The 25,012-nt window shown below is 35.6% G+C and overlaps 1 protein-coding gene across 11 annotated transcripts in view; it reads right to left on the bottom strand.

Moving 5' to 3' along the window:
* Nucleotides 1-25,012, bottom strand: part of ARPP21 (cAMP regulated phosphoprotein 21) — a 425,580-nt gene that overhangs the window by 382,491 nt on the left and 18,077 nt on the right. For all 11 annotated transcript variants that reach the window (XR_012060521.1, XR_012060523.1, XR_012060522.1 and 8 more), the window contains exons 3-4: nucleotides 16,100-16,158; nucleotides 9,851-9,958 (exon numbers count right to left, since the gene is read on the bottom strand). The gene's annotated coding sequence lies outside the window, so the exon portion shown is untranslated. The remainder of the gene's footprint in view (nucleotides 1-9,850; nucleotides 9,959-16,099; nucleotides 16,159-25,012) is intronic.

Below are 25,012 nucleotides of genomic sequence, written 5' to 3'. Positions count from 1 at the left end.
ATGTTCCAGGTTTTGGTAACCAAGGAACACGGGACTAAGGATAGTATATATAGCATGACATGTACTGAAGTGAGGGAAAGCGCGCATTGTATGTGATCTCACAGTAGAGACACCTAATCCCCACTTGGTGAGTCAGGTCAGGCTGTCGGGAACAAGTAACATCTCAGCTGCAGTCTACGAGGTGAGCGGGGGTTAGCGAAGTGAGTGAAAATGTTGGCTGTGCAAGGACATTTCAAGCAAAACAGAAGGAATAATACAGATTTTTGGCACTTGGGGAATGGGGGAATTCCTTATAGCCATAACACAAAAAATATGAGGGCTTAGTATTCGAACTGGGCCTCTTTGGAAGCAAAGAAGGGGTTTTACAAGCCATTTTCCCCTGCATTTACATAAAATTTTATGTATATTCAATTAGCAGATTTTATAGTGTATTATAATTAATAGTAAATGTTTCTTTTTGTCCCTCAAAATAAACCTTCATAAGTATTGATTTTATACAGACATCTTGGAATCCTGGAAAACCAGAGCATTAGTGACTAGCAATTAGGATTCATGTCTGTTTACTATTATTGCTCTTACAGAATATCTGATTTCTTAATTCCTAGAATCTTTCTGATTGTGCAGGCTTTCCTGAACAGATTATTCCCCACTGGCTTGCCTGATTTTCTCACCTGAGCTAAATGTAATTTGCTTAAGAATCCAGAACCTTCTCCTGTGCACTTTAGAAACCTGAGCCATGGCAAAACATCTAGGCTCCTCCTAAGACAAGTGAGGTGTTCCACTCAGAAAGGTAGCTGAGTAAAAGCCCCATTTTAGTTAATGCAAATACGCTCAAAGAGAAGGGGTTAAGAACCTATGAGAATCTTTCTAATTGAGGAGTCAAAGCCTCAAAGCCACAGAAAAGTGTATGGGAGCTGCAGAAGGCATCCAAGGCATCGTGTAGGCACAGCATTCAGAATGGTTCAGGCTGAAGCCCTGGGAGTTTATACTTCCTTCAGTGTATGATGGACACGGTGGTGAATTAGACTTCAATGTCCCTGAAAGTAGCGCCACCTACAGCTTGGGGCTTAACATTGCCCAGACTTGAGCGCTGACTCTCAGAGAACCCGGAAGCTGCTTTGCCCCAGAGGACCTAGCTTACAACTGCAGATCCAAAACGAGTCTTGGGAAAAGGATGATACCCTGAGCTTTCCTATGGCTGTATGTGGGCCTGCCAATGACTAAACCTACCACGTAGTCCACGTACGCTTACCATGCTTTCAGAAATGTCCTCAGACACCCCCCCCCCCAGTTTATTCCAGGGCTTTACTCACAAACTCTGTATTCCATTCAGACAGAATCACTGCTTATACTCATGACACCAATCTATTTCCCTGCCCGAGGCTACTGAACTGGTAGGGTTTACCATTCTGATTCCCCTTTCACGCACCGCTTCCGCGTCTACCTTCTGTAGTGAACTCTGTGCAGCCTACTCTGCTCCCATGGCACTCTGTATGACACACTGCTGGGGCTGCGCTCGCATCTGTATACATGTGCGTTCCCAACAACCAGTGTTTTTCCACTTTACTACTTCTCTGTTTTAACCACAAAGTTCACTTATGCAACATACTCCCAAAAGAGTATTCCATAGTGCAAGCTATTTCTTATTCTAGCTCAATAATGCAATCATTTCTACGTTTAAGGCAGCATATTAGAAATATAGATGTGAAAAACATTATTAAAAGGAAGCCCTTGAATTTGCTTTATGTAATACGTAAGTCATCAATAAATGTTACTGTTTTGATAAATAATGGGAAATCCTTGTGAAATGTCTCTTAATTTACCAGTTAGGGGATAAGGATGCCCAGCAACAGGTGCCTTTGTGCTGTGCCCCAGGCTGGATGTAGTTCCTGATACACTGTCAGAGCTTAACACATGTATGTAGAGTAATTTTTCGAATGAATGAATGAGTGAGTGAATTAACTACCTGGCTTATTAATATTATGTTCTCATTTGAAGCTATGCTCAAGACTCAAATGGACCTGGAGGTCATCATACTAAGTGAAGAAAGCCAGGAAGAGAAAGAAAAATACTATATGATATCACTTATATGTGGAATCTAATTTTTTTTAAAAGGACACAAATGAACTTATTTACAAAACAGGGACAGACTCACAAACATACAAAACAAACTTAAAGTTATCAGGGAGGAAAGTAGGTGGGCAGGGATAAATTGGGAGTTTGAGATTTGCAGATATTAACTACTATACATAGAATAGATAAACAACAAAGTCCTACTGTATAACACAGGGAACTATATTTAATACCTTGTAATGACCTATAATGAAAAGAATATGGAAAGGAATATATATACATATGTATATATGCATATGAATATATATATATGAATCACTATGCTGTACACCAGAAATTAACATAATATTGTAAACTGACTATGCTTCAATTAAAAAAAAGGAAGACACTGAGCTTCTAGGGAACCTAATGACATTACCAAAGTCTTCATCAACAAATGTTCTGAGTAATTTGGTATCTGGTTCAAACACCTGAAACCTCGAATTAAGAATCTGAAATCACAGGCTGTGAAGATGAGGTGCCTGTGTATTATGTGTAAACAGACCTGCTGAGCAAAGGATATACACAAAACCCCCCTATCTCTCTTGCAGAGTTTCATTCAGGGAAAACATAGCTGTTTGGCACAGAAACTGTAACTGTTATGCCACGGAAGTTACAGACAGTAGCTATGTTTACATAGTTACTGAAAATGCCCTGAACCAAGGGCAGGTCATCAAAGGCCATGATGAGAATTGTGACCACTCAACCAATTTGACATAGAACTTTTAGGAGAGTGAAATGTCTTCATTACTAGCAGCCCCTCTGGGCTCTTTCATTTGAGATCACGGACTCTGACAAGAGCCCATTCAGTGCCTTTCAATTGAGGACAATGTCAGAATGATGGAACCACCGATTTTACAGAGAGTGAGAGGAACAAGAATATTCTGCACTCTAAGTCAGCCTTAGTGTGGAGCGGTGGGGGAGCAGGAGAAAGAGTTTGGGACACTATTACCTGGGTTTGTTGTCCAGCCTCACCATCTCCCTGCTGAGTGACACAGAAAATGCTACTTAAAGGTGCTGTTATTCTCCTTACTTGTGATGCCTGGATAACAATGCCTGCCCTGGAGGGATGATGCAAGTGGTAGTGATAATGTTCAGTGTGTCAGACAGTGCAAATGTGTGACAGCAGAGAACTCTTATTAACACTGAAGAAGTATTCTGGTTATACATAAAAGAAGGAAAATATATAGTGCATCCTCTTTGAGAAGTGATGAGTTTTCATCAATAGCAGAGACTTAAAACACTTGAATTGGGCATTCAAAATACCCTTTTATCTCATGAGCAAAAGAGAAGAGGCATCAGAAGGCTCACCGAGTCTCTGCTGGGTTAAGTCACTGCAATCACATCCTAGTTTTCCCACGCAACAGCAAGATGTGCCTGATGAGTTATTCCTCTGCAACGTCAACTCATCACCGCTTGTTCTATGCTATAGCTCCATCTCAAATTTTCTGATTTTACATTTTTCTGTTAATCGGTGTTTATTTGCACCTAGTCAGTTGAAAGATTTTTCATCTCTTTTTCCTAATCTTTACACTTTCTATTTTGGGCATTTTCCCTAAATTTCTTCAAACAAGTCTAAAGCTCAGAGCTAACTTGGGTTCTCATGGTCATCTGAGTTCTGAGTTCTTTTTTCTCATTTATCGTCAGGGTTTCTTGTGTTCATTTCTACTTTTTCTTTCCCACAGCATGGCTATGAGTCTGTAGTTTTCAGTATGCATGGTTTTCCATTCTGCTTATTGATTAGAGGAGAAAAGACACCAACTAGTCTTTCTAGCAGTGAGAAAATTTAAGGATAGCTAAGAGCAAAGGGGGAAAAAGCAGCGATCTCTTTCATCAGGACTGCAGTCACACTGTTGGACTTTTGTCTCATTTGAACTTCAAGATGCAGCCCAAGTTCTCGAGATAAGGCCCTTGAGTTCTTGAGAACTTTTATCTCAGCCCACCCACCTCCCCGCTTTTAGCATAAGCCTCCACTTCAAGATTTATAGCCCTGCTTTGATCCTTTTGCCTCTTGGTACTTTTTGCATGTTTTCTCAGACTTTATGAGGAGAACACCATTTAAAAATCTTTTAAACAATTCATTAATCATTTTGCTAATCAAAAAAACAATTTTTAAAAACAAAACAGAACCAGTATTAGCCCATATTGAGCCCCCTAGTCATTTATATAATTTGCCGTATTTTTTCACCACTCATGATGAACTTTCACCTATTTCCCAAACCATGATTATATTGCTTTCTTTGAATGATTAATATTTCATGCACAACTGGGTGATTCACCGAGTCAGGAATGATCCTAATGTCCAAATGCTTGACTTTTGCTCTCTTTCAATTTCTTTTGTGGGTGTGTAATGGCAAAACTATGAATTCACATGGCCTGCTTCACTCATACTGAAGGCAATCTGCCAGTTCCCCATTCTTAGTATTTTTCAGGGGTATTTAATGCTAACTTTGCTAATAGCGGCCTTCCTGGGCAGAAGTTTTTAATACCCTTCAAATGTCTGTTTTCCCCATATTCTCCAACGTGTGAACATTCTTTTGTTTTCTAAGATTAAATGTGTGTGGATCAGTAAATATGCCAACTCCCTAAGTAACTCAGGGTGATATGCATCTTCCAGTGATTGCCAAGTAGGGAATTCCCTTATCTCCATGTTGGCTACAGCAGTTTTTGCAATGTCTTCATTACTCCTTAATTGTCTGTATTTCTTTGCTTCATTTCTCTTGTTAAAGGCAGATTTAAAAAATGAGTTCAATAACTCAGCCGTTTGAGAGTCATCATTAATTTCATGCCCTTCCTCATTCATTAGTGGACCTATTTTCTTGTGGCTTTCTTCTCCCTCTGGGTTAAAAAAAATTCTTCCCATTTATTTTAACCCTTTACCACACTCTATTATGACCATAACATCTTCCCTCACAACCCAAATAACATCTCAGTGAAAAATTTATTTGCTTCTCTAGTTCCTCACCATCCTGGAAATAAATGCTCTTTTATTTTTTGCTCTGAAAAGTTAACACTATTATTGACAGAATTTTTAAAATCTTCTTATTCAGAGGAAATGTATAGGTAATTGCTTTTAAAAAATGCTAAAAAATGCTCATAGTGTCTTCTTCAGTAAGACAGCAATCATATTTCTGAATTGAAAAATTTTAAAAAGACTTTCTCAATGCCTAAAAACAAGCTATTTATTTTACTTTATTTACTTTCACCTTCAAAGTGGCCTCGGTCTCGTCCTAGTAGTCTGTACTCCTCCAGAATTCAACAAAAGCCATGACATCATTTTCTGTTCTCTTTTGACATATTGTAGTTTCTTAAACATTAAGATAGTTTTTACAATAAATGAAAATATGAGTATGAGAAGTGAAAATTAAAACAAAATGAGCTCTTGTAATCTGATTGTTGGAATACAAATTACATGTTCAGCTCAATATTTTTTTAATCCATAATTCTGACTCCCTGAAAATATATCCTAAAAAGTTAAATGGTGTTATGTTTATCCTGGTCTTACCTGAGGGGTGGGTAGTATGGGTGCCTGCATGCAAGTTCTCTTTAGTACTTTTCATTCTTTCAGAATGTTATTTTCGTTCATTTCCTCCCTCTCATTTAACTTAAAATGTGTTGTTTCTATGCTAATATCAGCATAATAACATGAAAAACAAATGATACTGAAATCAGCCTGATCTAGATTTGCATCCCAAATGGAACATTCATTTTTAGGTATAAGCTTAAGAGTAGTTTACATAAACTTTCTGAGATTCAGTCTCATCTGTAATACGGGAAATATTAATAACCAGTCACAATAAGGGGCATTGTGAAGCTTAGGTAAAATAATCATGTAACATATTTAGAAGAATGTATTACACTTAGTAGGTATTCAAGAAATATTTTGGGGGGAGTAATACTATTTAAGAAATATTAGCTACTCTTTTTCATCTCCTGTTGTGGTTGCTATTTTGTCCCGTGGTTTCATGTGTCTCATCTCCTTTAATCTATGATCTTTTTTTGAGATAACTGGCTATTGAAATAATAATGAAGTAAAGCATATATTAAGTGTGACTTTTCTTTGTCATTAATCTGTCAATCACAAGAGTTAGGTCACTAAGACATTATGTTTCAAGCTCCAAAAGATCTTAGAAACAGTTCAGTTCACCTCCTTCATTTTCTACATGAGGAAAATTTTCTAGAACCCCAGACTCACCCAGCCTAACTTCATCTCTAACTTCCTATTGAATCCGAAAAAACCATTAGGGAGCTAGAGCAGGAGAGGGGTTTCAATACCAGTAAATGCCTCAGATTGGTGAGACAGTTACTACAGACTTTTCAAATCATTATTATATAAACTGATTCCAGTGAGCCGGTAATAATTTCCACGGACGGCTGAATGAGTCACAAGTATTCTGTAAGCATAATCTAAAACAGCTTTTCCCATAGTTTGTTTCAGGGAACATTATTTCTACAACAAGTTACACACAAAAAGATAGTCTTAACCACAAAATTTCGGAGATGCTGAACTGACCTAAGGCGAACGAGTCTAGCATAGCAGACTGTCTGAAAGCTGTGCACATCTTAAAAGAATTGTGCCTGCCCGTGTGTGTGTGCCTGTGTGTGAGGGGGTTATTACAGTACTGTGTTGCACACAAAGTTAATTCACCATCAACTGTTTGAGAAACATGAAAATTGGCTATTTGTCTGCACAACTCAAGAACACTGCCTTATTCTGTCGGTAGACAATTACAGTAAAAAAAAAAAAAAAAGAAAGAAAGAAAGAAAAGAAAAAGAAATCAGTGAAACAGAGTACTTGACATGAATCTAAACAAGAGCAAATAGAAGTTTTTGAATCCGTATGTAGACTTTTCTATCAGACATTTTGGTATCATAAGAAACTGTCACTGTCATCTTAAAGTAATCTGACCACAATGAACTTTGAAAAATCCATCTACAAAAAATGTGAAGCTAACGCTTTCACCTTTAATCTCATGACATTTACGGGACAGGCTGACGCAGCTATAATGAACCACTACTGATTGCTTCCTGTAACGTGGGGCAGCGTCATTAGTTTATGATAACAAGGGGCGAGTTGTCAGGCTTCTCCTGAACTGATAAGGTGAAGTCTAATTAGTCATATAACTGTTTTATTTTCCCTGGTAATGAGCATATGCCAAGGGGCTTATTGCAAAAAAAAAAAAAAGGTACATTTTTCAGAAATCGAAGAAAAGAAAAACCATCAAATGTGAAACACAGTTGTTTTCAAAACCTCTTCTCCAAGACACAAGTTGACTTTCACACCATATTAATTAGAAGAGTTTTGAATTCTCCAGTTTCTTGCTGCTTTTTTTTTGGAGGTCTACAAAACTCCCATAACCTAACTTAAATTACTTTGTACGTGCCTCTTCCTTTTCAGTCACGGATAGTCAAAAATATAATGTGAACTGCTCTATACTTTCTACTGATACCCAGTAAATGCTGTGGATGCAACAGGATCTTTTAAAATACCCAATAATTGGATTTCTCATGACTTGGTAGGTGGGGAAGTAGGTGGTAGGTATTACCAGGTTTCAGATTGTCTACATTCTTGTAAGTGTCTAATATTCTGCCTCCACAAATAAAGGGGTGTATTATTAAATTCCTCTTTGGCAGCTCTTTTCTTAGGATGAGTCCGATTCTTTCGCCCCTTTTTGACAGCATCTAATTTCTATTCTTTTCAGCGGCTCCCCCGACCTCCTGCACACTTTCTCCTGTGCTGCAGTTTCAGTTGGCTGCTGATCTCCCAATCTCCATATATTAAAGATGTATTTATCCCCCCCTTTTTTTTACAGTGCTCTGAACATAATTACAAAAGCTTTGAATCCAGAATCAAAAACGAGTGGTTTGATCACATAAAAGCTAATTTCTGAAAACCACTACACACAGAGATTCAAAGTCAAAGGGAGGACAAACTTAGAGCTCTTCAGGTGCAGCCAGGAAAAAAAAATTCTTTTTTTAAGCAGACTCACAGAAAAGTTTATTATATGCAGCAATTCAAAACTCTGGCCTCCAATCTACCTATTGTCGTCTGAGCCTGCTGAAGTCCCATTATTCAGTCTGCTGAGTTTTTTCATTATAGGTAACTAATGTGCCATTTCTATTTAATAACATTCTCCTTCAATTTCCCTTTGTAATTAAAGGACATGATCAACCATTTAATTGAAAAAAATGTAAAAAGTAATATAGGATAATATTTAGCAGCTGCTTTTAAGAAATGAAAGGTAGGTCTGGAGTCACAAAGCAAGTATGGAGTTCTCTAGCTGTTACCCACGAATATTTCCAGGTACACTCTGTGTGATAATCTTGCCTGTGGGTGCACAGCCAATTACAATAACTGCAAAGAGAGAAGCAAAGCAGTTGCCTGTGGTTGCTCCCTTGGTGCAGTCTGGTTCCCTTTTAAACTCCCAATAGCAAACTCTGGTACCCCATTGTAGATAAGAGCAACTTTGCCTGAGACTGTCTTTCCTACCACCCCTTCACCTGATGACTTACTGAAAAGATGCTGTACTCCACAAAGGCCAGGTGAGCACAAATCAAAAACAAGGTTATTCCCCAATATCTATTTTTACCCTATATTTTTGTGAACAATTTAGTGGAAAATTTCATATAAAAATGATTATAACATTGAATTGTGTGTTGGGTAGAATTTAAAAAATACTTCTTTTAAAGACATTTCTCTCCAATCCACAAAACTTGTGAATATGATGAGAAATCAATTCTGTGAGTATATTGTACTAATATATTAGGCAGTACAGGTGTTATCTGGGTGGGCCTGATCTTCATATATCAATCCTTCAAGCACAGAGCTTTTTCGGGCTGAAGGCAGAAGATGTCCGAGATTCAAGGTATGAGAAGGACTCAACTCACTGTTGCTAGTTTAAAGATGGAGGAGCTGTGTGAGAAGGAATACAAGTGGTCCAAAGTTCTGAGAGAATCCCCCCAGCTGAGAATAAAGGACCTCAGTCCTACAACTACAATGAACTGAATTCAGCTGACAACCTGAGTGAGAGCATGGGCAGCAGGGCTAGTCTGCAAGAACCTTGTTAACTTACTTTCAACTTCTGGCATTTTGTAAGAGTGGCTAAAAATTAGAACCCAGCTGGGCCCTCTCCTCCTCCAAGAAGTCTCAGAGCCTGTTTGGATGACCTCTCAAATGGGGTAGCTGGATTTGTTACATGACAGCTCAGGACTCAAAGAGCAAAGTTTAAAGAATGAGGAAGTAGAAACTGACAGTACCTTGAGGTGTGAGCCCAGAAATTGGCACAGTATCATTTCTGCCATATTCTGATATTCAAAGTAGTCACATATTCTGCTCAGACTCGCAGAGTGGAGACACAGACCTCATCTCTCAATGGGAGAAACGTAAAGAATTTGTGCCACTTTAATCTGCCATAGATGACTTAAGATGGGAAAGATGAAGGAGCCTGGTCCCTGACATAAAGCTTCTAAACCAGCCCAATGCTGCTTACATCTGAATTTATCTTATGTTACAGTGACATAAATGTCCGTCTACATTAAGCAACTATAGTTGGATTTCTGTTTTATGCAGCAGAAATTGATTCTGAGAACTTTAATAAGAATTTTTCTGAAATGGGGGGACCAAAATCATGACGATGCACTTAGTATGTGCAACTTTTGTCTTCCAAGGGTTCCGCAGCCTTCTAAGAGAGCATATTTCGTGATAACAAATATTCCACTTTATCTTGGAATATCTTACCTGCAACTTTCTTCTGGTTGATAAGGAAGAGTTACGTAATCTGGGGACTTATCTGCTCTTCATGTTAAATATCCTTCATGACAAGGTATCAAGAGCGACTGTATTAATCTGAAAAAAAATCAAATTTTCATGCATGATAAATTAAGTAAAATGAAAATCAAAGATTTTGAAAAAATGACGGTGCAAAATCTAATGCAATACATGTTAAGATGGGAGGAAATGTTTGTATTGGTAGCTTGTACTTCTCTTCCTTCCTGATAATGTTCCGGCTGTTTTTTTGTTTTTTGTTTTTTAATCTACTGTAGGTTGTCATGGTGATAGGCAGAGGATCTGAAATCAATACAGTTTAACAGGAAATTTTAGTTTGTTTATTTCTTGCTTTATTTTACTTATCACTGTTCTACAGGATCACAACGCATTCCAAAACAACATTCTGCCACATTCAACATCTTTTGCACATTCATACCTTTACTCATTCAGATTCTTAATGCATTCCCACTCTCACACAGACCCAGATTATTCTCAGACTTTCCCAATCACAGTGTAAGACCTTCACAAAGTATTCTGAGTGCATGCATATAAATGCTTACTCTCCTTTACCTGCTCATATTTTTGCACTCTTGTGTCTATTCAGTCCTTTGCAAACTTACTCTCACAAATCTATGCTCCTACCCAATGACATACTCACTTATATTCTCCTCTGCTGCACATACACTTTTTGATGCACTTTTGACAAGATGAATGACTTTTTTCTTAAATTTTTCTAAGCCCAACGAGCCTTTGTCTTCTCTTTTTCAGACTAAAAGCTCACATCACATGAAAGGGGAGGAACCAGAGGCAGATGATTTGTGATGACATTAAAGGACTCATGCTTCCCCTGTGGAAAACAGCATGGAGATCCTTAAAAAGTTCAAAAGAGCACTACCATATGATCCAGCTAGTCCACTTCTGGGTACATATTCGAAGGATATAAAAGCAGTAATTTGAAAAGACATATACTCCCCCTATGTTCATCACAGCATTATTTGCAATAGGCAAGATACAGAAACAACCCAAGTGCCCACTGACTGATGGATAAAGAAGATGATATATATCAGTATGTATATATACATACACACACATACACATATATATTACTCAGCCATTAAAAAAAGATAAAATCTGGCCATTTGTGACAACATGGATGGATTTTGAGGGTATTATGCTAAATGAAGTAAGTCAGATGGAGAAAGGCAAATACTGTATAATGTCACTCATATGGCATCTAAAACAAAAACATATATACAGAACTCTTGCATAAACCCCTTTTAAGGCTCTGGTAGGAGACCTAGCAATATGGTTGTATGTGTGTTCACAGGTTTTTTATAAAAAATTTCTATAGTAAGGTAATTTAATTGCGTTGGTTTAGGCCACTGTTTTCATACTTTGCCACGTGTTAGATAGTGCTGTAGCAGCACTGGACATTGTTGGGATCCACTTCAGAAGAAGCTTATTTGGAATTACCCTATTTTAACTGTAGTATGGAAAGATAATGAACATTCCAATTAAAAAATAAACTGAGAAATTACAAACTATGATTTGGTCTTATGAATGGTAGCTTCTTTTCTCGTGTTTAATCAAGAAACAAAAAGAAGAGTCAGATAAAAATGTATTATAAAGCCACCAAAACAATGAAATTATAATTTTTTGCATAAAGAAGCAAATGAGACTCCTCCAAATAATAGATCATATGAAAGTAGTAGTTCATTAAGAGGAAAATCTCCCGTTAAAAGGAAGCAATGAATAGACTCAAATTGTTTGAGAAGTCTTCTTAATGAAGAACCATGAAACTTGAGAACACATTGAAAAATATTATATTTCTTGCTGATTTGATGCAAATATTGACATCAATGCAGGTAACATAAAATTTTCATGTGCCACTAAATTGAGGACGCTGGCAACAAAGTAGTTATGTGTGTAGCTATTTCAAAACGTATTTAAGTCATTGCATGAGAAAATGTGAAATGTTTCATAATCTCGCAACATAAACAAAATAAATTTGATAAAGTTTTTTGACAACATTTATAAAACATGGTATTATCCATAAGGAGCTATAAAGTAGAATGAAAATTCCCTAAACTTCTACATCTACTATATTATTACTACAAATAACAACAGATTTTAAGCAACCATACTAGGGAAAGTACTGAATTATCTATCTATTCTCTTTATAAAAGATAGTGCAGAAAAATTCCTATATAAAGAGACAATCAAGCAATCAATATATAGCCAAAAATGCATGGAAAAGCATTATAGAGCAACAATAGACAGTTAATTAATAACAATACTTTTTTGTACTTATAATGTTTGTGGAATTTGTCAACTTTTTAAGCATATATTTGTCATGATTTATTTTCTTATTCTAAATAAAGGCTTAATTTCATGTCTAATATTTTATTTGCAATTTTGTATTCTCTTTCCTAAGGAGAATTACACCAATTGGCACCATCAAAGCTGAATCTAAGTTAGGCAGAGGCTGGCAGCAGTCCCAGTGCAAACAAAGGGATTGAAGTGGCAGCTGGTGTCTAAAGACTGTAAGAATGGGGGGCTCGGATGAGGAACACGAGAAAGGAATTCAGAGAAATGGGAATGGCATTTTTCAGGACTAGGTGAAGGGGAACAAAGGAGGTAATTTTGAGTATATAATGATAAAGCTGAGTCTTGAAATTCTAAGACTTTTAAAAAAATTTCCATCAAATATTTGTTCAACTTTTCTCATTCATACAGATCACCAAACTAAGTGATCACCAGAGAAACCAAACATGGGCGATCTTTCTCTTTAGACACATGGAAAGAACCCACAGCATTTTTCACCCCAGCATCAGCCGATATCCAGCTGCTATTATGTTAGTTAATTCCCCCTGTACACAGATGCAAACAACTCAGGGATCATCTGCTACAGATCCAAACCAAGTGCCATATCTCCAGCTCACTGGGTACACTTGGCTCCCTATAAACTATTTATTTAGATTAAGAATATACTTCACATTTACGGACAATCAAAGAGTTTAAGAACAATCCATTAACAAACCTACACTAGAATCCAAATATATTGCATTAAAGTAAAAAAAAATGAAAGAAAAATTTAGTAGGTTCATAGAAGCCTCATATTTCAAAACACATCTTGACATTTCCCAAGGAAAGATGACAAAAATAATTTAGTTCTTCCACTGAAATCTTATTCAAGATAGTACTTAGCCACTCAAATTCTGTTCTCCATTCTCAATTTTCTCTGAACTCCACCCCAACTTTGATAAAGATACCTGTGGGAAAATTCAAAATAGTAATATTGGAAAGCCTGCATACACTCCTAACAGTATCTTTTATAATAGCTTTTACATCATGCTCCATTAGATTTTTTTTTTTAACACTGGTCTGGCATGACAGTGTAATTCCCTATTAAATGCTATATTAGCGAGGATGAGTAATAACTCAACATGATGCTGCTATAGCACAGGTTTAAATTGCTAATTCAATGAAGCCCTCCTTTTGTTTTACATCACTCTAATTATTGTAATTCTTGCCAGAAAACATTAGAATCCCGTAAAGATTTAAAAAAAAAAATAACTATGGCAAGAGTTCCCACTCATTTCTTACTCTTGCCTAAATGTATGTCTTCGGAAGGAACTGGTTCTTTGGCTTCAGTATCACCACTATCAAAGGAGAAACAGAGGAATATTCAAAAAAACTTTTCAGAAAACTTTGCTCTGGGTATGAATCGTGTTGATTTCTGCCTCACTTTTCTGGTTCCTTTAATATGAGAGTCAAAAAATTACCAAGTCTCTTCTCATACTGTGGAACCCCTTTCAGGCTTTCTCTCTCTTCCTTTCCCAGAATTTATTATAATACTACAGATTACAGTCCCGGCTCTGAGTATTTCTCCTCACATGTGGTTTGTAATATGTCAGACCCTTCCGGTGTTGTCCCACAATTTTAACCATCACACACATGCACACATGCACGCACACACACACATTCTTTAACCCTATCCTGCATCTACTCAAAACACTTAGATGCTTCCCGTTGCTTATAAAGTCGTTTTCTGATGATGTAATTTCAGATGATATATATATAAACAGCTTATATGAACATAGATAGATATATATATTTACATATATACATACACTTACATGTATATAAGTATATATGTATATATACTTACACAAATTTATTTATTTATATAATATATAAATTTAAAGCAGCTGCTTCTTAATCCAAGCAGCTGTGCAACATTTGAGAAATATGTTTTCCTTTTCTGAGCCTCGGTGTTTGCACGTGAAAACCAGGAGACGAGGAGTTTCCTACTTCACAGTGGTATTATTGCATGTGTTGGGAAAGGTGATGTTTATCATGTGCTCATCCTGGTGAGTGGCATAAATGTTGTTCAATAAAGAACTAAGATACTTCTAATATTTGGATGAATTAATTAAAGTGAAATTGGTGGGTCAAACTGAGTTCAGTTTTTTTAAGGCTGTTGCCATGCGGTGATCAATCACCATCCATAGAAGTCGTTCTAGTTTACATGTTTACCACATGGAAGTGAAAATGCTCTTTTCCCCACATTTTTGCCCCACTGAGTATTATAATTTTAAATATGTGTTTCATTGAAAAATGACCTATCTTCAATTTATGTTACTTTGATCATTTTTGGAGTTTTAATAAAGTTGACTATTTTTTCCTTAAAAGTGCTATTGATATTTGCCCTGTGAATTGTCTAAAATATCATTTCTTCAACTGTTAATTACATTGGTAAATTCAGCCTTATTTTATGATTTGTAAGGATTATCGGATATTAAGACATTGCTCATTGTCTACCATATGTGTTTGAAATTCCTTTTTTTTTTTTTCAATTTGTACTTGATTTTGGCTATGGTGTTATCTTTTGCCATGAAGGTGACTTTATCATGTGCATTTTGATGTAGCTTTATTTTCTTATATTTTCTAGGTTTCCTAACATGCTCAAAGGGGTAAAGCTTGTATAGTATTGAAGATTAAGTAATTATTCCACGATTAATGCTGTTTCATATTTAGTTAATTAAAAACTTGGAGCCCTTGTTTCCTGATTTTAGTCAAACTACCCAGCCTCATAATCTCCCTCTAGAGTGCTGGTACCCATGATTACTGACTGCATAGTGTTCTTTACCATAGTGATTTTGAAGTGCATATTCTAAATTCCCATGTACTTATTATTAGACTCCCTTGTTCAATTCATTAATCTACTTTAATTATGTTTAATACCATTAACTTTTTAATATTTCATACAACTAGACTTCTTCCATCATTCATATTTTATGGGAGTTCATACCCTCTTGAATAATCTTTAGTAATGTTTAAATTTTTTTTTTCATTTACAGTCTCTTCCCTCAATACCTCCTTTCATCTCGTGGGTATAATATTTATTATTACATTGCAGATGCAATAATAACATAGACATTTTTATTTTAGGAAAAAAACTGACATATTTATAACATTTTTCTTTGTCTAAAATAAAGTATGTTTTAATTTTCATATTGTTTCTTTTAATTCTTTCAAATATTAGTTATTTTTATATGTATTTTTTTCTTAATATTTTTACTGGATGGTTTATATTTTTGATGTTAGGTCAAAGGGACTCTTTCATTTGATATGTTTAAACTGACTCATGTACAAGAAGTTAATTTTTTAAACATTAACATCATAAGAATTATCACTGAATTACCATTATTATTTAACTGTTTTACTAGTTGACACCAACATATACTATCACCATATTCAACTATTTTCTGAAATAATTATTCTCAAGTATGATATTTGTACCTTGCATTGTACTTATTTGTTTATTAAGCATTTCCAGTGCGAAAACCTAAGTTCTAAATTTATTTTCCCAATTCTGTGTTTTGCAGTTATTTCTGTTATTTCTGATGCATGAAATAACTCAGTTTTTACACTGTCAAATCTATCTTTTTCTGTTCATTTTATGATTAAAGCCTCTTATGCATGATGATCTGAAAATTTTTTCTTAATTTTTCAATCTGTTAAATGATTGTACCAACATAACTTATTGAATAAGTTACCCTTAACTCACTGATTTATAGAGCCATGCTCTATATACATTAATTTATCTTCTACTGATTTCAATATGTTATATGTTGATTTAAAGTTATTAGACCTGACTCATGCTATAGTTTATTCTTTTCTTCCAAAAGCTATTAAAATAAATTAATTAATTACCATTTTTGCTGGAAAGTGAAAAGTAGACTTCTCTGTGTTTCAGGAATTGCTCAGAATTCCTAAAAAGATGAAAAGAAGATAGGACTTCATTAATTAATACAATAAGTGTTTGCTTCCTACTTAAAGATGTAGGTACTGGGAGTAGGAGGGGACACAGAGGATTTTGCAGGATTTTTACATTGGGTTCCCCTAAAGGACGCCAGGTGAATTGTCTTCTGAATAGACTCCCTCTTGTCTCCTTGGTACTGACAGTAAAGCTATCTTCAATTAAGAAAGATCAATAAATGGGAGCATTTGGGTCAATTTCCCAATGTTTGATAAACTGGATGTGAATGTATGCAAATAAGACCCGCCAAGGATTCCCACATATTAGCATAACTTTCCATTTTCCGACACCATAGGAAATAGACCAGCAGCCTGACCTACTGCTCCATAAAGGCTGACTATGTGAGCAGCTATTGTTAGCTCTGACTGACAATCCAAGCACATAATGAGTGCTCAAACAAGAATCAACAACCAGTCAAGGAGAGTCACCTCATGGAAGAAGGAGATAACAAACTTAATAAAATAAAGTATTTACAGCTAAGAACACAGCACTGAGGTGACAAGGAGAACAGGACTTTTGAATAAGTATGGGGACTGATGATAATATTGCATTACCCAAAATGGTTTTTATAGTAGGATATGAAGGTTAAATATTATCTATTTAAAAAATATATTACATTAAATATTCAGAAGATATTTAAAATACATGTTATGCTTAGCTAATGAATGAATTAGTAAATTAAAAATTTGAATTTAGGTATTGCTCTAAAAATAAACAGAAATAAATAAAAATATGAGATACTTAATTTAGAAGGGTTAGAAGATATGGAATACAGATTCAGTAGTGGCAATATGTATTATAATATAAGGTTTTAAAGATTCCACTTTTAAAAGACCAGAGAGGAGGAAAAATTAAAAGATATAACTGTCTTGTTCCTGATGATATGGCAGCTTAGGTTACTCACCCTGACATTCCAGATAAAACCATTACAAAAGAGTAGAACAAAATTAAAACAAAAGAATAGACTATCTTAAAGGCACCAATAAGCCGACAAGAGGGGAGTCTGGTATCTACACAAATGCACGAAATGAAAGAATTAAAAAGCTCTAAAAAAGCTTTCTCCTAAGGACATTTGTCAAATGAATGGAACTTGAATGCTGTTTTAAATTTCAGTGGCTGCCGAGGGGAGAGGTGCAAGGCTAGCATCTATCCAAAGTGAGGAGTCTAGTAGGAGACAGTTCTTCAAGAGAGCCTAAGAGCTCCAAAGATTATACCTTCCAGGTCAGAGATAACCAGAATTAACTATTCTGTAAGTCTAAAATGGATGTGGAGAGCTGTGTATTAATGCATTCACTTCTTTAAAGGCCCTATCCCCAAATACAGCCACATTCTGAGATACTGGATGTCAGGGTTTCAATACATGAATTTGGGGCTGCCCAAAACTAATATTCATAGTAGCATTATTTCTAATAGCCCAAAGTGAGAACAATCCAAAAGTCCATCAACTGATGAATGGATAAATGAAAGTGGTATGTACGTATGCATGTGTATGTGTGTGTGTGTGTGTGTGTGTGTGTGTGTGTGTGTATACACACACACACACACACACACATATATATATATATATATATATATATATATATATATATATATATATCCATTTAATGGAATATGACTTGGCAATGAAAAGGAATGAAGTCCTGATATATGATACAATGTGGATGGACATTGAAAACTTCATGCTTACTTAGTGAAAGTCATAAAAATCCTCACATTACCTGATTTCATTTTTAATAGGTGTCTAAAATAAGGAAGTCTACAGAGACAGAAAGTAGGCGAGTGGTTGTCTCTGGCTGGGGATCAATCTGAAGAGAATGAGGAGTGACTATTAATGGCTGCAGAATTTCTTTTTGGGTTGATGAAAATTTTCTAAAATGGATTATGGTAATGTTTGCAAAACTCTGTAAATATACTGAAAGCCATTGAATTAAAACACTTTAAATTAGCAAATTATAAGGTCTATGAATTACATTTCAGTAAAGTTGATACATAATAAAACAAAAAGAAAGTTAGTAGGATGCAATGCAGGGAGACCTAGAAAGCATGAGGAAAGGACAGCAATGACAGTTGAAAATTACTCCAAATGGATTCCTAATTTAAAAAAAGAGAGAGAGATAAAATGTGATCAAAACAGTATTTTAAGAGAAAAGGCAAAGAATTTTCCAAAACAGATGAAAACACCAAAGAAAGATTTAACAAGGACAACACATCCCAAATAAGATGCAAAAAGGAAAATCAAAACTAGATCCACCGTAATGAAATTGTAGGTATCCAAGACAAAGTTAAATTTTTGAAAGTAGAGCAGAGGAAAATACAAATTGGCTTTTCCCCCCCCTAGTTTTACTGAGATATAACCAACATACTGCACTGTGTAAGTTTAAGGTGTACAAAATAATGACCTACATGTATCATGAAATAATCACCACGGTGATTATTTAGTTTAGTGAATATCCATCATCCCATGTGGATGCAAAATGAAAGATATTTGTCCTTGTGTAAGAATTCTTGAATTCACTCTCTTAATACCCTTCATATATAACATACAGTGTTAACTATATTAATCATGTTACACATGACATCCCTTCTACTCATTTCTCTTCTAACTGGAAGTCTGAACCCTTTGACTACCTTCATCCAACTCCCCCCCTCCACCCAATGTCCCCCTTCCCAGCTTCTAGTAACCACAAATCTGATCTCTTTTTCTATGAGTTTGTTTGTTTGTTTGTTTTGGAAGTATAAATACCTATAAAGCTATGTTAGTTCCTGGTACACAACATAGTGATTTGATATTTTTATAGGGCACATGCTAAGTCTTGTTATCTTCTGTCACCATACAAAAATATTACATAGTTACTATCTATATTGCTTACACTATATATTTCATACCCTTGATTCCTTTAATTTCTAACTGTACGTTTGTACCTCTCAATTTCCCTCATCTATTTCGCTCATCCCTTCATGGCCCTTTCCTCTGGCCCTTCCCAAAACCACCTATTTGTTCTCTGTATCTATGACTCTGTTTTGCTATGTTTGTTCATTTTTTTTTAGAGTCCATGTATAATTGAAATCGTACAGTATCTTTTGTTTTGATATCTGTAGTTTTGTAGTACAATTTGAGATCAGGAAATGTGATATTTCCAGTCTTGTTCTTCCTTAAGATTGTTTCGGCCATTGTGGTCTTTTGTGTTTCCATACAAATTTTAGAATTGTTTGTTCTAGTTCTGTGAAAAGTGCCATTGGTATTTTGATAGGGATTGCACTGAATCTGCAGCTTGCCTTGGGTAGTATGGCCTTGGGTAATATTTAACAATATTAATTTTTCCAATCCATAAACATAGTACATCTTTCCATCTGTTTGTGTTGTCTTCAATTTCTTTCATTAATGTCTTACAGTTTTCTGAATTCAGATCTTTTATTTCCTTAGTTAGATTTATTCCTAGGTATTTTATTCTTTTTGATACAATGGTAGCAATTTCTGTATATTTCTGTATATTAATTTTGTATCCTGAAACTTTACTGAAGTGATCATTTTGAAGTCATGATATTCAAATTTTAATTGTTTAATATTCAAACTTTTAATTGTTGAGAAAACCTACACCTAAAAAGCATGAATAACTTAATGTCTCACAGTCATGAAAATGCTCAGGTATGACTCAAAATTATATTACATCCAATTATCTTTTTGCTCTTCATAGCTCGTAGCCTAAAATTTTGAAGAACATGTGAAACAAAAATTCAAAATGTGTGATTCATTCACACCCTGAGTGTCGAGGAGAACTGATTATAAAGGTAGCTATTTCCCCATTCTTCCACGAGAAATGGGATAGTTTCAAAGTATGAACCCAGTTGCCCTTTCCAGTGTCCTATATTCAAATATTGAATGTTCATGGCGGCACCAGGAATTTTCTGAGTGAAATTATCTGACTTATCTCTATTTTCTTTTCTTTTAGCTGTAAAAGGAAAGAGGAATTCACCTGTGAATTACAGGACAAGTGTAGAAGCAAGGTAAAAGTGGAAATTAAATACTGAGGTCCAAATAGTTATACTCATTATTTCCAAAGCACTCTTATCTATTTACCATATTCTCCCTGTGTGAGTGAGGGATCTTTAAATTATTCCAAACCTAAATAAACAGTACTGAAATCCATTATTTATTAAAACCCACTGTCAAATGTAGATGAGATTTTCATCTTACATAACTTCCTGACGGGTTTTGGAATGTGAAACAGGATGATTTCTAATGGAAATGTTTTCTCAGGCTTCAGGTAGTGCTCCCCACTCCAATTTCCATCTCCATTCTCTCAAAACTCATCCCACTAAGCCATGGTTAAAGGAACAACAGGAAGTTAACAGGGGCTGCTGTTTCTATGAGGACACTAAGCTATGGGCCTTGTTTGACAATTACTTGAAAAGCAAATACAAAAAAGTGGTCTAGATAACTTCCCACACTGAAAAAGAAAAAAAAAAAAAAGAAAAGGAAAATGGACATGTTACTGTCATCACAATTCTCTAGAACGTGCTATTTTTTTAGCATACTGTTCATTCTACTTGACCTGACCTCTACTGTGACAAAACTATCTTCTTTATGCTTTCAAATTATTCAGAACATCAGTGGCTAATAATAATAGCAGGTATGGTTATTATAGGATATACAAAGGCTGATTAGGGTTTCAACAGATTTTTATTTTCCTTAATGATAAAAGTCTTTAAGATGTCATTTAAAAGAGAAATCGTTTTGATAATATCAAGGATGTGGAAAAACTGCTATTTATTGTACATTCATCAATAACTAATTTCAAATCACATAAAATTCGGTCACAGTAAATCTTTTTACATACATATTTTGGTCTCCTAAAATTTGATGTGGTATGTTCGTTAACTCTGTTTCTACTTTGAACACATCTAAAAAGAGTTTTAATGCACTTGATTTAAAACTGTCAAATGAGAAAAAGGAAACTCTCAAAATGACATGAAATAATATATAGGCTGTAGCTTAGGGCAGTGAAAGTTAGCAGTCACCTACTGAAGACAAAAATACCATTAGACTAAAGGAAATACTTCAATAGTTTTTACATCAAAGTCACCTGGCTATTTATTTAAATCTCCCAACATTTTTGGACTAATAAGACGTTTTTCTTTTAACAGAAAGAAATATTTCTTCAGACAATCGGGGGCTACAGGTCTGTGTTTCTCACTGTGGACAGAAGTTCCCAGCTGCTTTAGATCTCAGATGTAACAAGGATGAGGCTGCCTCCCAGGGACCGGACTTCTTACAAGGAGGAAAAGGAAAGGATTATGGGGGGTGGGGAGTGGAGAGAGAAACTCCCAATTTTAGCTTATTTCAGTCCTTCAAGCCCCTGCCTACCTTCTACAGAAGTTTTTCCTTGTTGCATTCTAGCAAGAATGTTTTTTGCTTTACTTTCTACCTGGAGAACTCCTCAGACCAGATTTCAACTTAAATATTTAAATACCGCTTATTCAGAGATGCCGTTTTCTGATCCTTGGCATAATTCCCTCCCACCTCAGTCATATATGAATTATTGTCCTTAGTATTAGTTATAGACTTTGTAAGTTTACATTTGCATGTATGATTATTTATTTTGATACGTAACATCTACACTTAAATGACAATTTCATTCACTGGTGTAGTTCCCAGGATACAACACAGTGCTTTGCATATAGGCAATAAAGAGTTCTTTCTTTCCTTGAATATTTGCCCTTACTATGAGCAAAGCCTTTTGGCTGTGCCGAACCCACAAAGGACATAAACAGGTATAATGCCACACTCTCGCCTTTAAGGATCGTATAATTTAGAAGGTGCGATTACATAAACTGTACTAAAACAAAGCAAAAATTGAAGTCCCACGAGAGGGAGAGATCAAGTAGTCTAAGTAAAACAAAGGTCACAGTTACTGGAATTCTTTCTTTGAGGGATTTCAAGGACACTAATTAGCTGACGGCTCTTTGTCCTGAGGATGAGCAGGCAATTCTTTGGAAAAAGGAGTCATGAGTCAGTAGACACATCTCTGAATCTGAGTCACATCCCTCCCACACATGCAAACTTTTTTTTCTTAAATTCTTCCATTAGTGCCCCGTCCTTTTTTCTTTCTTTTTTTTTCCCCTTCTTCTCTCAGGGATAAAGTTCAAGCATGTTTAGTAGAAGATGTGGGTGTATCATGGAGAAAGCTATGAGGCAGTTTGAAGATTCTAGTCACAATGACATCTAACCTTCCTTCCGAATGACAGAGAAGCCATGAGACCGTGCTAGCTTCTACTGCCCGAACCGGCTTCTTTAATAATGAAAAGGTGTTTAACTACCAAACTAAGTTCTACATTCCAAACCTCCAAGGACATGCATATCACTATTTCAACTACTTATTGATCTCACTGTAAATCATCTGTCACATTTTAAAATAAGAATGGTTAATACTGACAAACAAAAATGTTTAAACAGAATCCAGAAAAGAACTGCAAGTTGGGAAAGCAGAAGCATAAACAGCTAAGTAAAATATTAAGGGTGAATTTTCAAAATCCAAGTCCTTTATGTTTTTTATTAGATTTACACCTGACTATTTCATTATTTGAGCCATTATAAATCATATTTTGTTTTTAATTTCAGTTTCCACATGTTCCTTGCTAATATATAGAAATACAGTTGAGTTTTATATGTGGATCTTGTTTTCTGTTTCTTTGATGAACTATATTATCAGTTTTAAAAGGTTTTTTGTGTGTGTGTGTATTTTTGGGAATTCTATGAAGATTATCATGCCATCTGCAAAAACATATGGTTTTATTTCTTCCTTTCTGATCTATGTGCATTTTGTTTAATTTTCTTGTCTTTTTTAAAATTGAAGTATAGTTGCTTTACAATGTCATATTAGTTTCAGCTGTACAACATAGTGATTCAGTATTTTACAGTTTATACTCCATTAAAAATTATTATAAGATAATGGCTATAATTCCCTGTGCTATGTAATATATCCTTGTTGCTTATCTGTTTTATGTATAGTAATTTGTATCTCCTAATTCCATACCCTTACTGTGCTCTTCCCTCCTTCCCGCTCACTGGTAATGACTAGTTTGATTTCTGTATCAGTAAGTCTGTTTCTATTTTGTTACAGACATTCATTTTTATTATTTTTTAGATTCCACATATAAACACTATCATACAGTATTTATCTTTGTCTGACTTATTTCACTAAGCATAATATTCTGTAGGTCCATTCACATTGCTGCAAATTGCAGAATTTCATTCCATTTTGTAGTTGAGTAATATTACATTGTGTGTGTATATATATGAACACATACATACACATCTTTATTCATTTGTCTGTTGATGGACACTTGGGTTGCTTCCATATCTTGGCTATTGTAAATAGCCCAGTGCTATGAAGTCTTCCCCCTATGTTTTCTTCTAAGAATTTTACAGTTTTTAGTTTCATGTTTAAGCCTTTAATTCAATTTGAGTTGGTTTTCACATATGTTGTGAGATAAAGATCCAAGTTCATTATTTCACATATCAAGATCCAGTTTTCTCAATGTCCTTTGTTGAAAAGACTACCCTTTCCCCATTGTGTATTCAGTTAACTAAATATACGTATCTTTTTCCCATTGTGTATTCTTGGCATATCTATTGATGATCAATAGAACATACGGATGTAGGTTTATTTCTGGGCTCTCTACTCTGTTTGTCTATGTTTATGCCAGAAACCAGTATACATATATATTAAAACGGAACAACTAACTAAATGGATGGCGGATAGTGGTAGCTAGGTTTCTTACCTCTGGAGTGGTAATTCATATGTGGGCAAAGAAAGGAAGCTAGAATGATTCGTATCTTAATGGTTTAAAGACATCAGTAAGAAGTTATGTTTAATAAAGTTTTAAATAGCTAAGTATAGAAATATCTATAAACACTTAATACTCACTACCAGGGGACTGGTCTCCACTGACATAGAGGAGTGGGGAATGGGGAGTGGATGGGTGGGATGGTGAGTAGGGGTCATTACTGCCAGCAAGGATGAAAGTCCAGGCTCCCCACTTACCCCTACTGCAACATCACCCCAGCAGGAATGGAGGTATGGAAGAAATGCCTTATTACTGCCTAATGACGATGGCATTCTGGGTTCCCCACAAGGAATTTTCAGGGCACTTTTGGACTAGAATGTGGAAGAAAAATTATTATATCTGAACTCCACAGTGAATGCAAAATCATGTCATAATTGATTTGGACTTTGCAGTCTTTCAAGGTTTGTGGATAGAAAAAAAGTGAGACAGCTCGTCCTTCTGAAATAAAGTTAAAGGTGACTTCAAGTGACAAAGGGTGGCTGCAAGATGGGGAGGGAGATGGCTTTCCGTCGTTTGGATGGACACTTGCTTGGCAAGGGACATGCACATCTGCTGCTGGGCCTATGTGGAGATAAAAGGAGAGAGAGTTGTCTGGCAGAGAGGCAGTGGGCAGTTTGGGAAGAATATCTGAGTTTCCCATAAGTCAAATGGCAGCTGAGCTTGGGTCATCTGGTTCTACTTAGATCTCCTGACTCAGGATCAGGCAAAGGTGCAGTGGAGAAACCACAATGTAACACTCACTATGTAACAAGTTAAACATGCATCTGAGAGAGGCAGGGCTTACAGGTCTGCCATTCTGAGGACAACATAGGTCACTAAAACCTTGCCTTGTCAATTAAGAAGAAATTCCACCTATGCCGCCCCTTCTTTCCAGCTGCAGCTCTCTGGATAAGCTGGACTGGAAGAGGTGTATGGGTCTCAGAAACAAAAATCTCACTCTCTCACTCCACAGTCAGCAT

The sequence above is a fragment of the Vicugna pacos genome, chromosome 17 (assembly GCF_048564905.1).
Source record: "Vicugna pacos chromosome 17, VicPac4, whole genome shotgun sequence".
Lineage (NCBI taxonomy): Eukaryota > Metazoa > Chordata > Mammalia > Artiodactyla > Camelidae > Vicugna > Vicugna pacos.
Note: the sequence above shows the minus strand (reverse complement) of the source record. Positions and strands in the feature narration are given on the sequence as shown.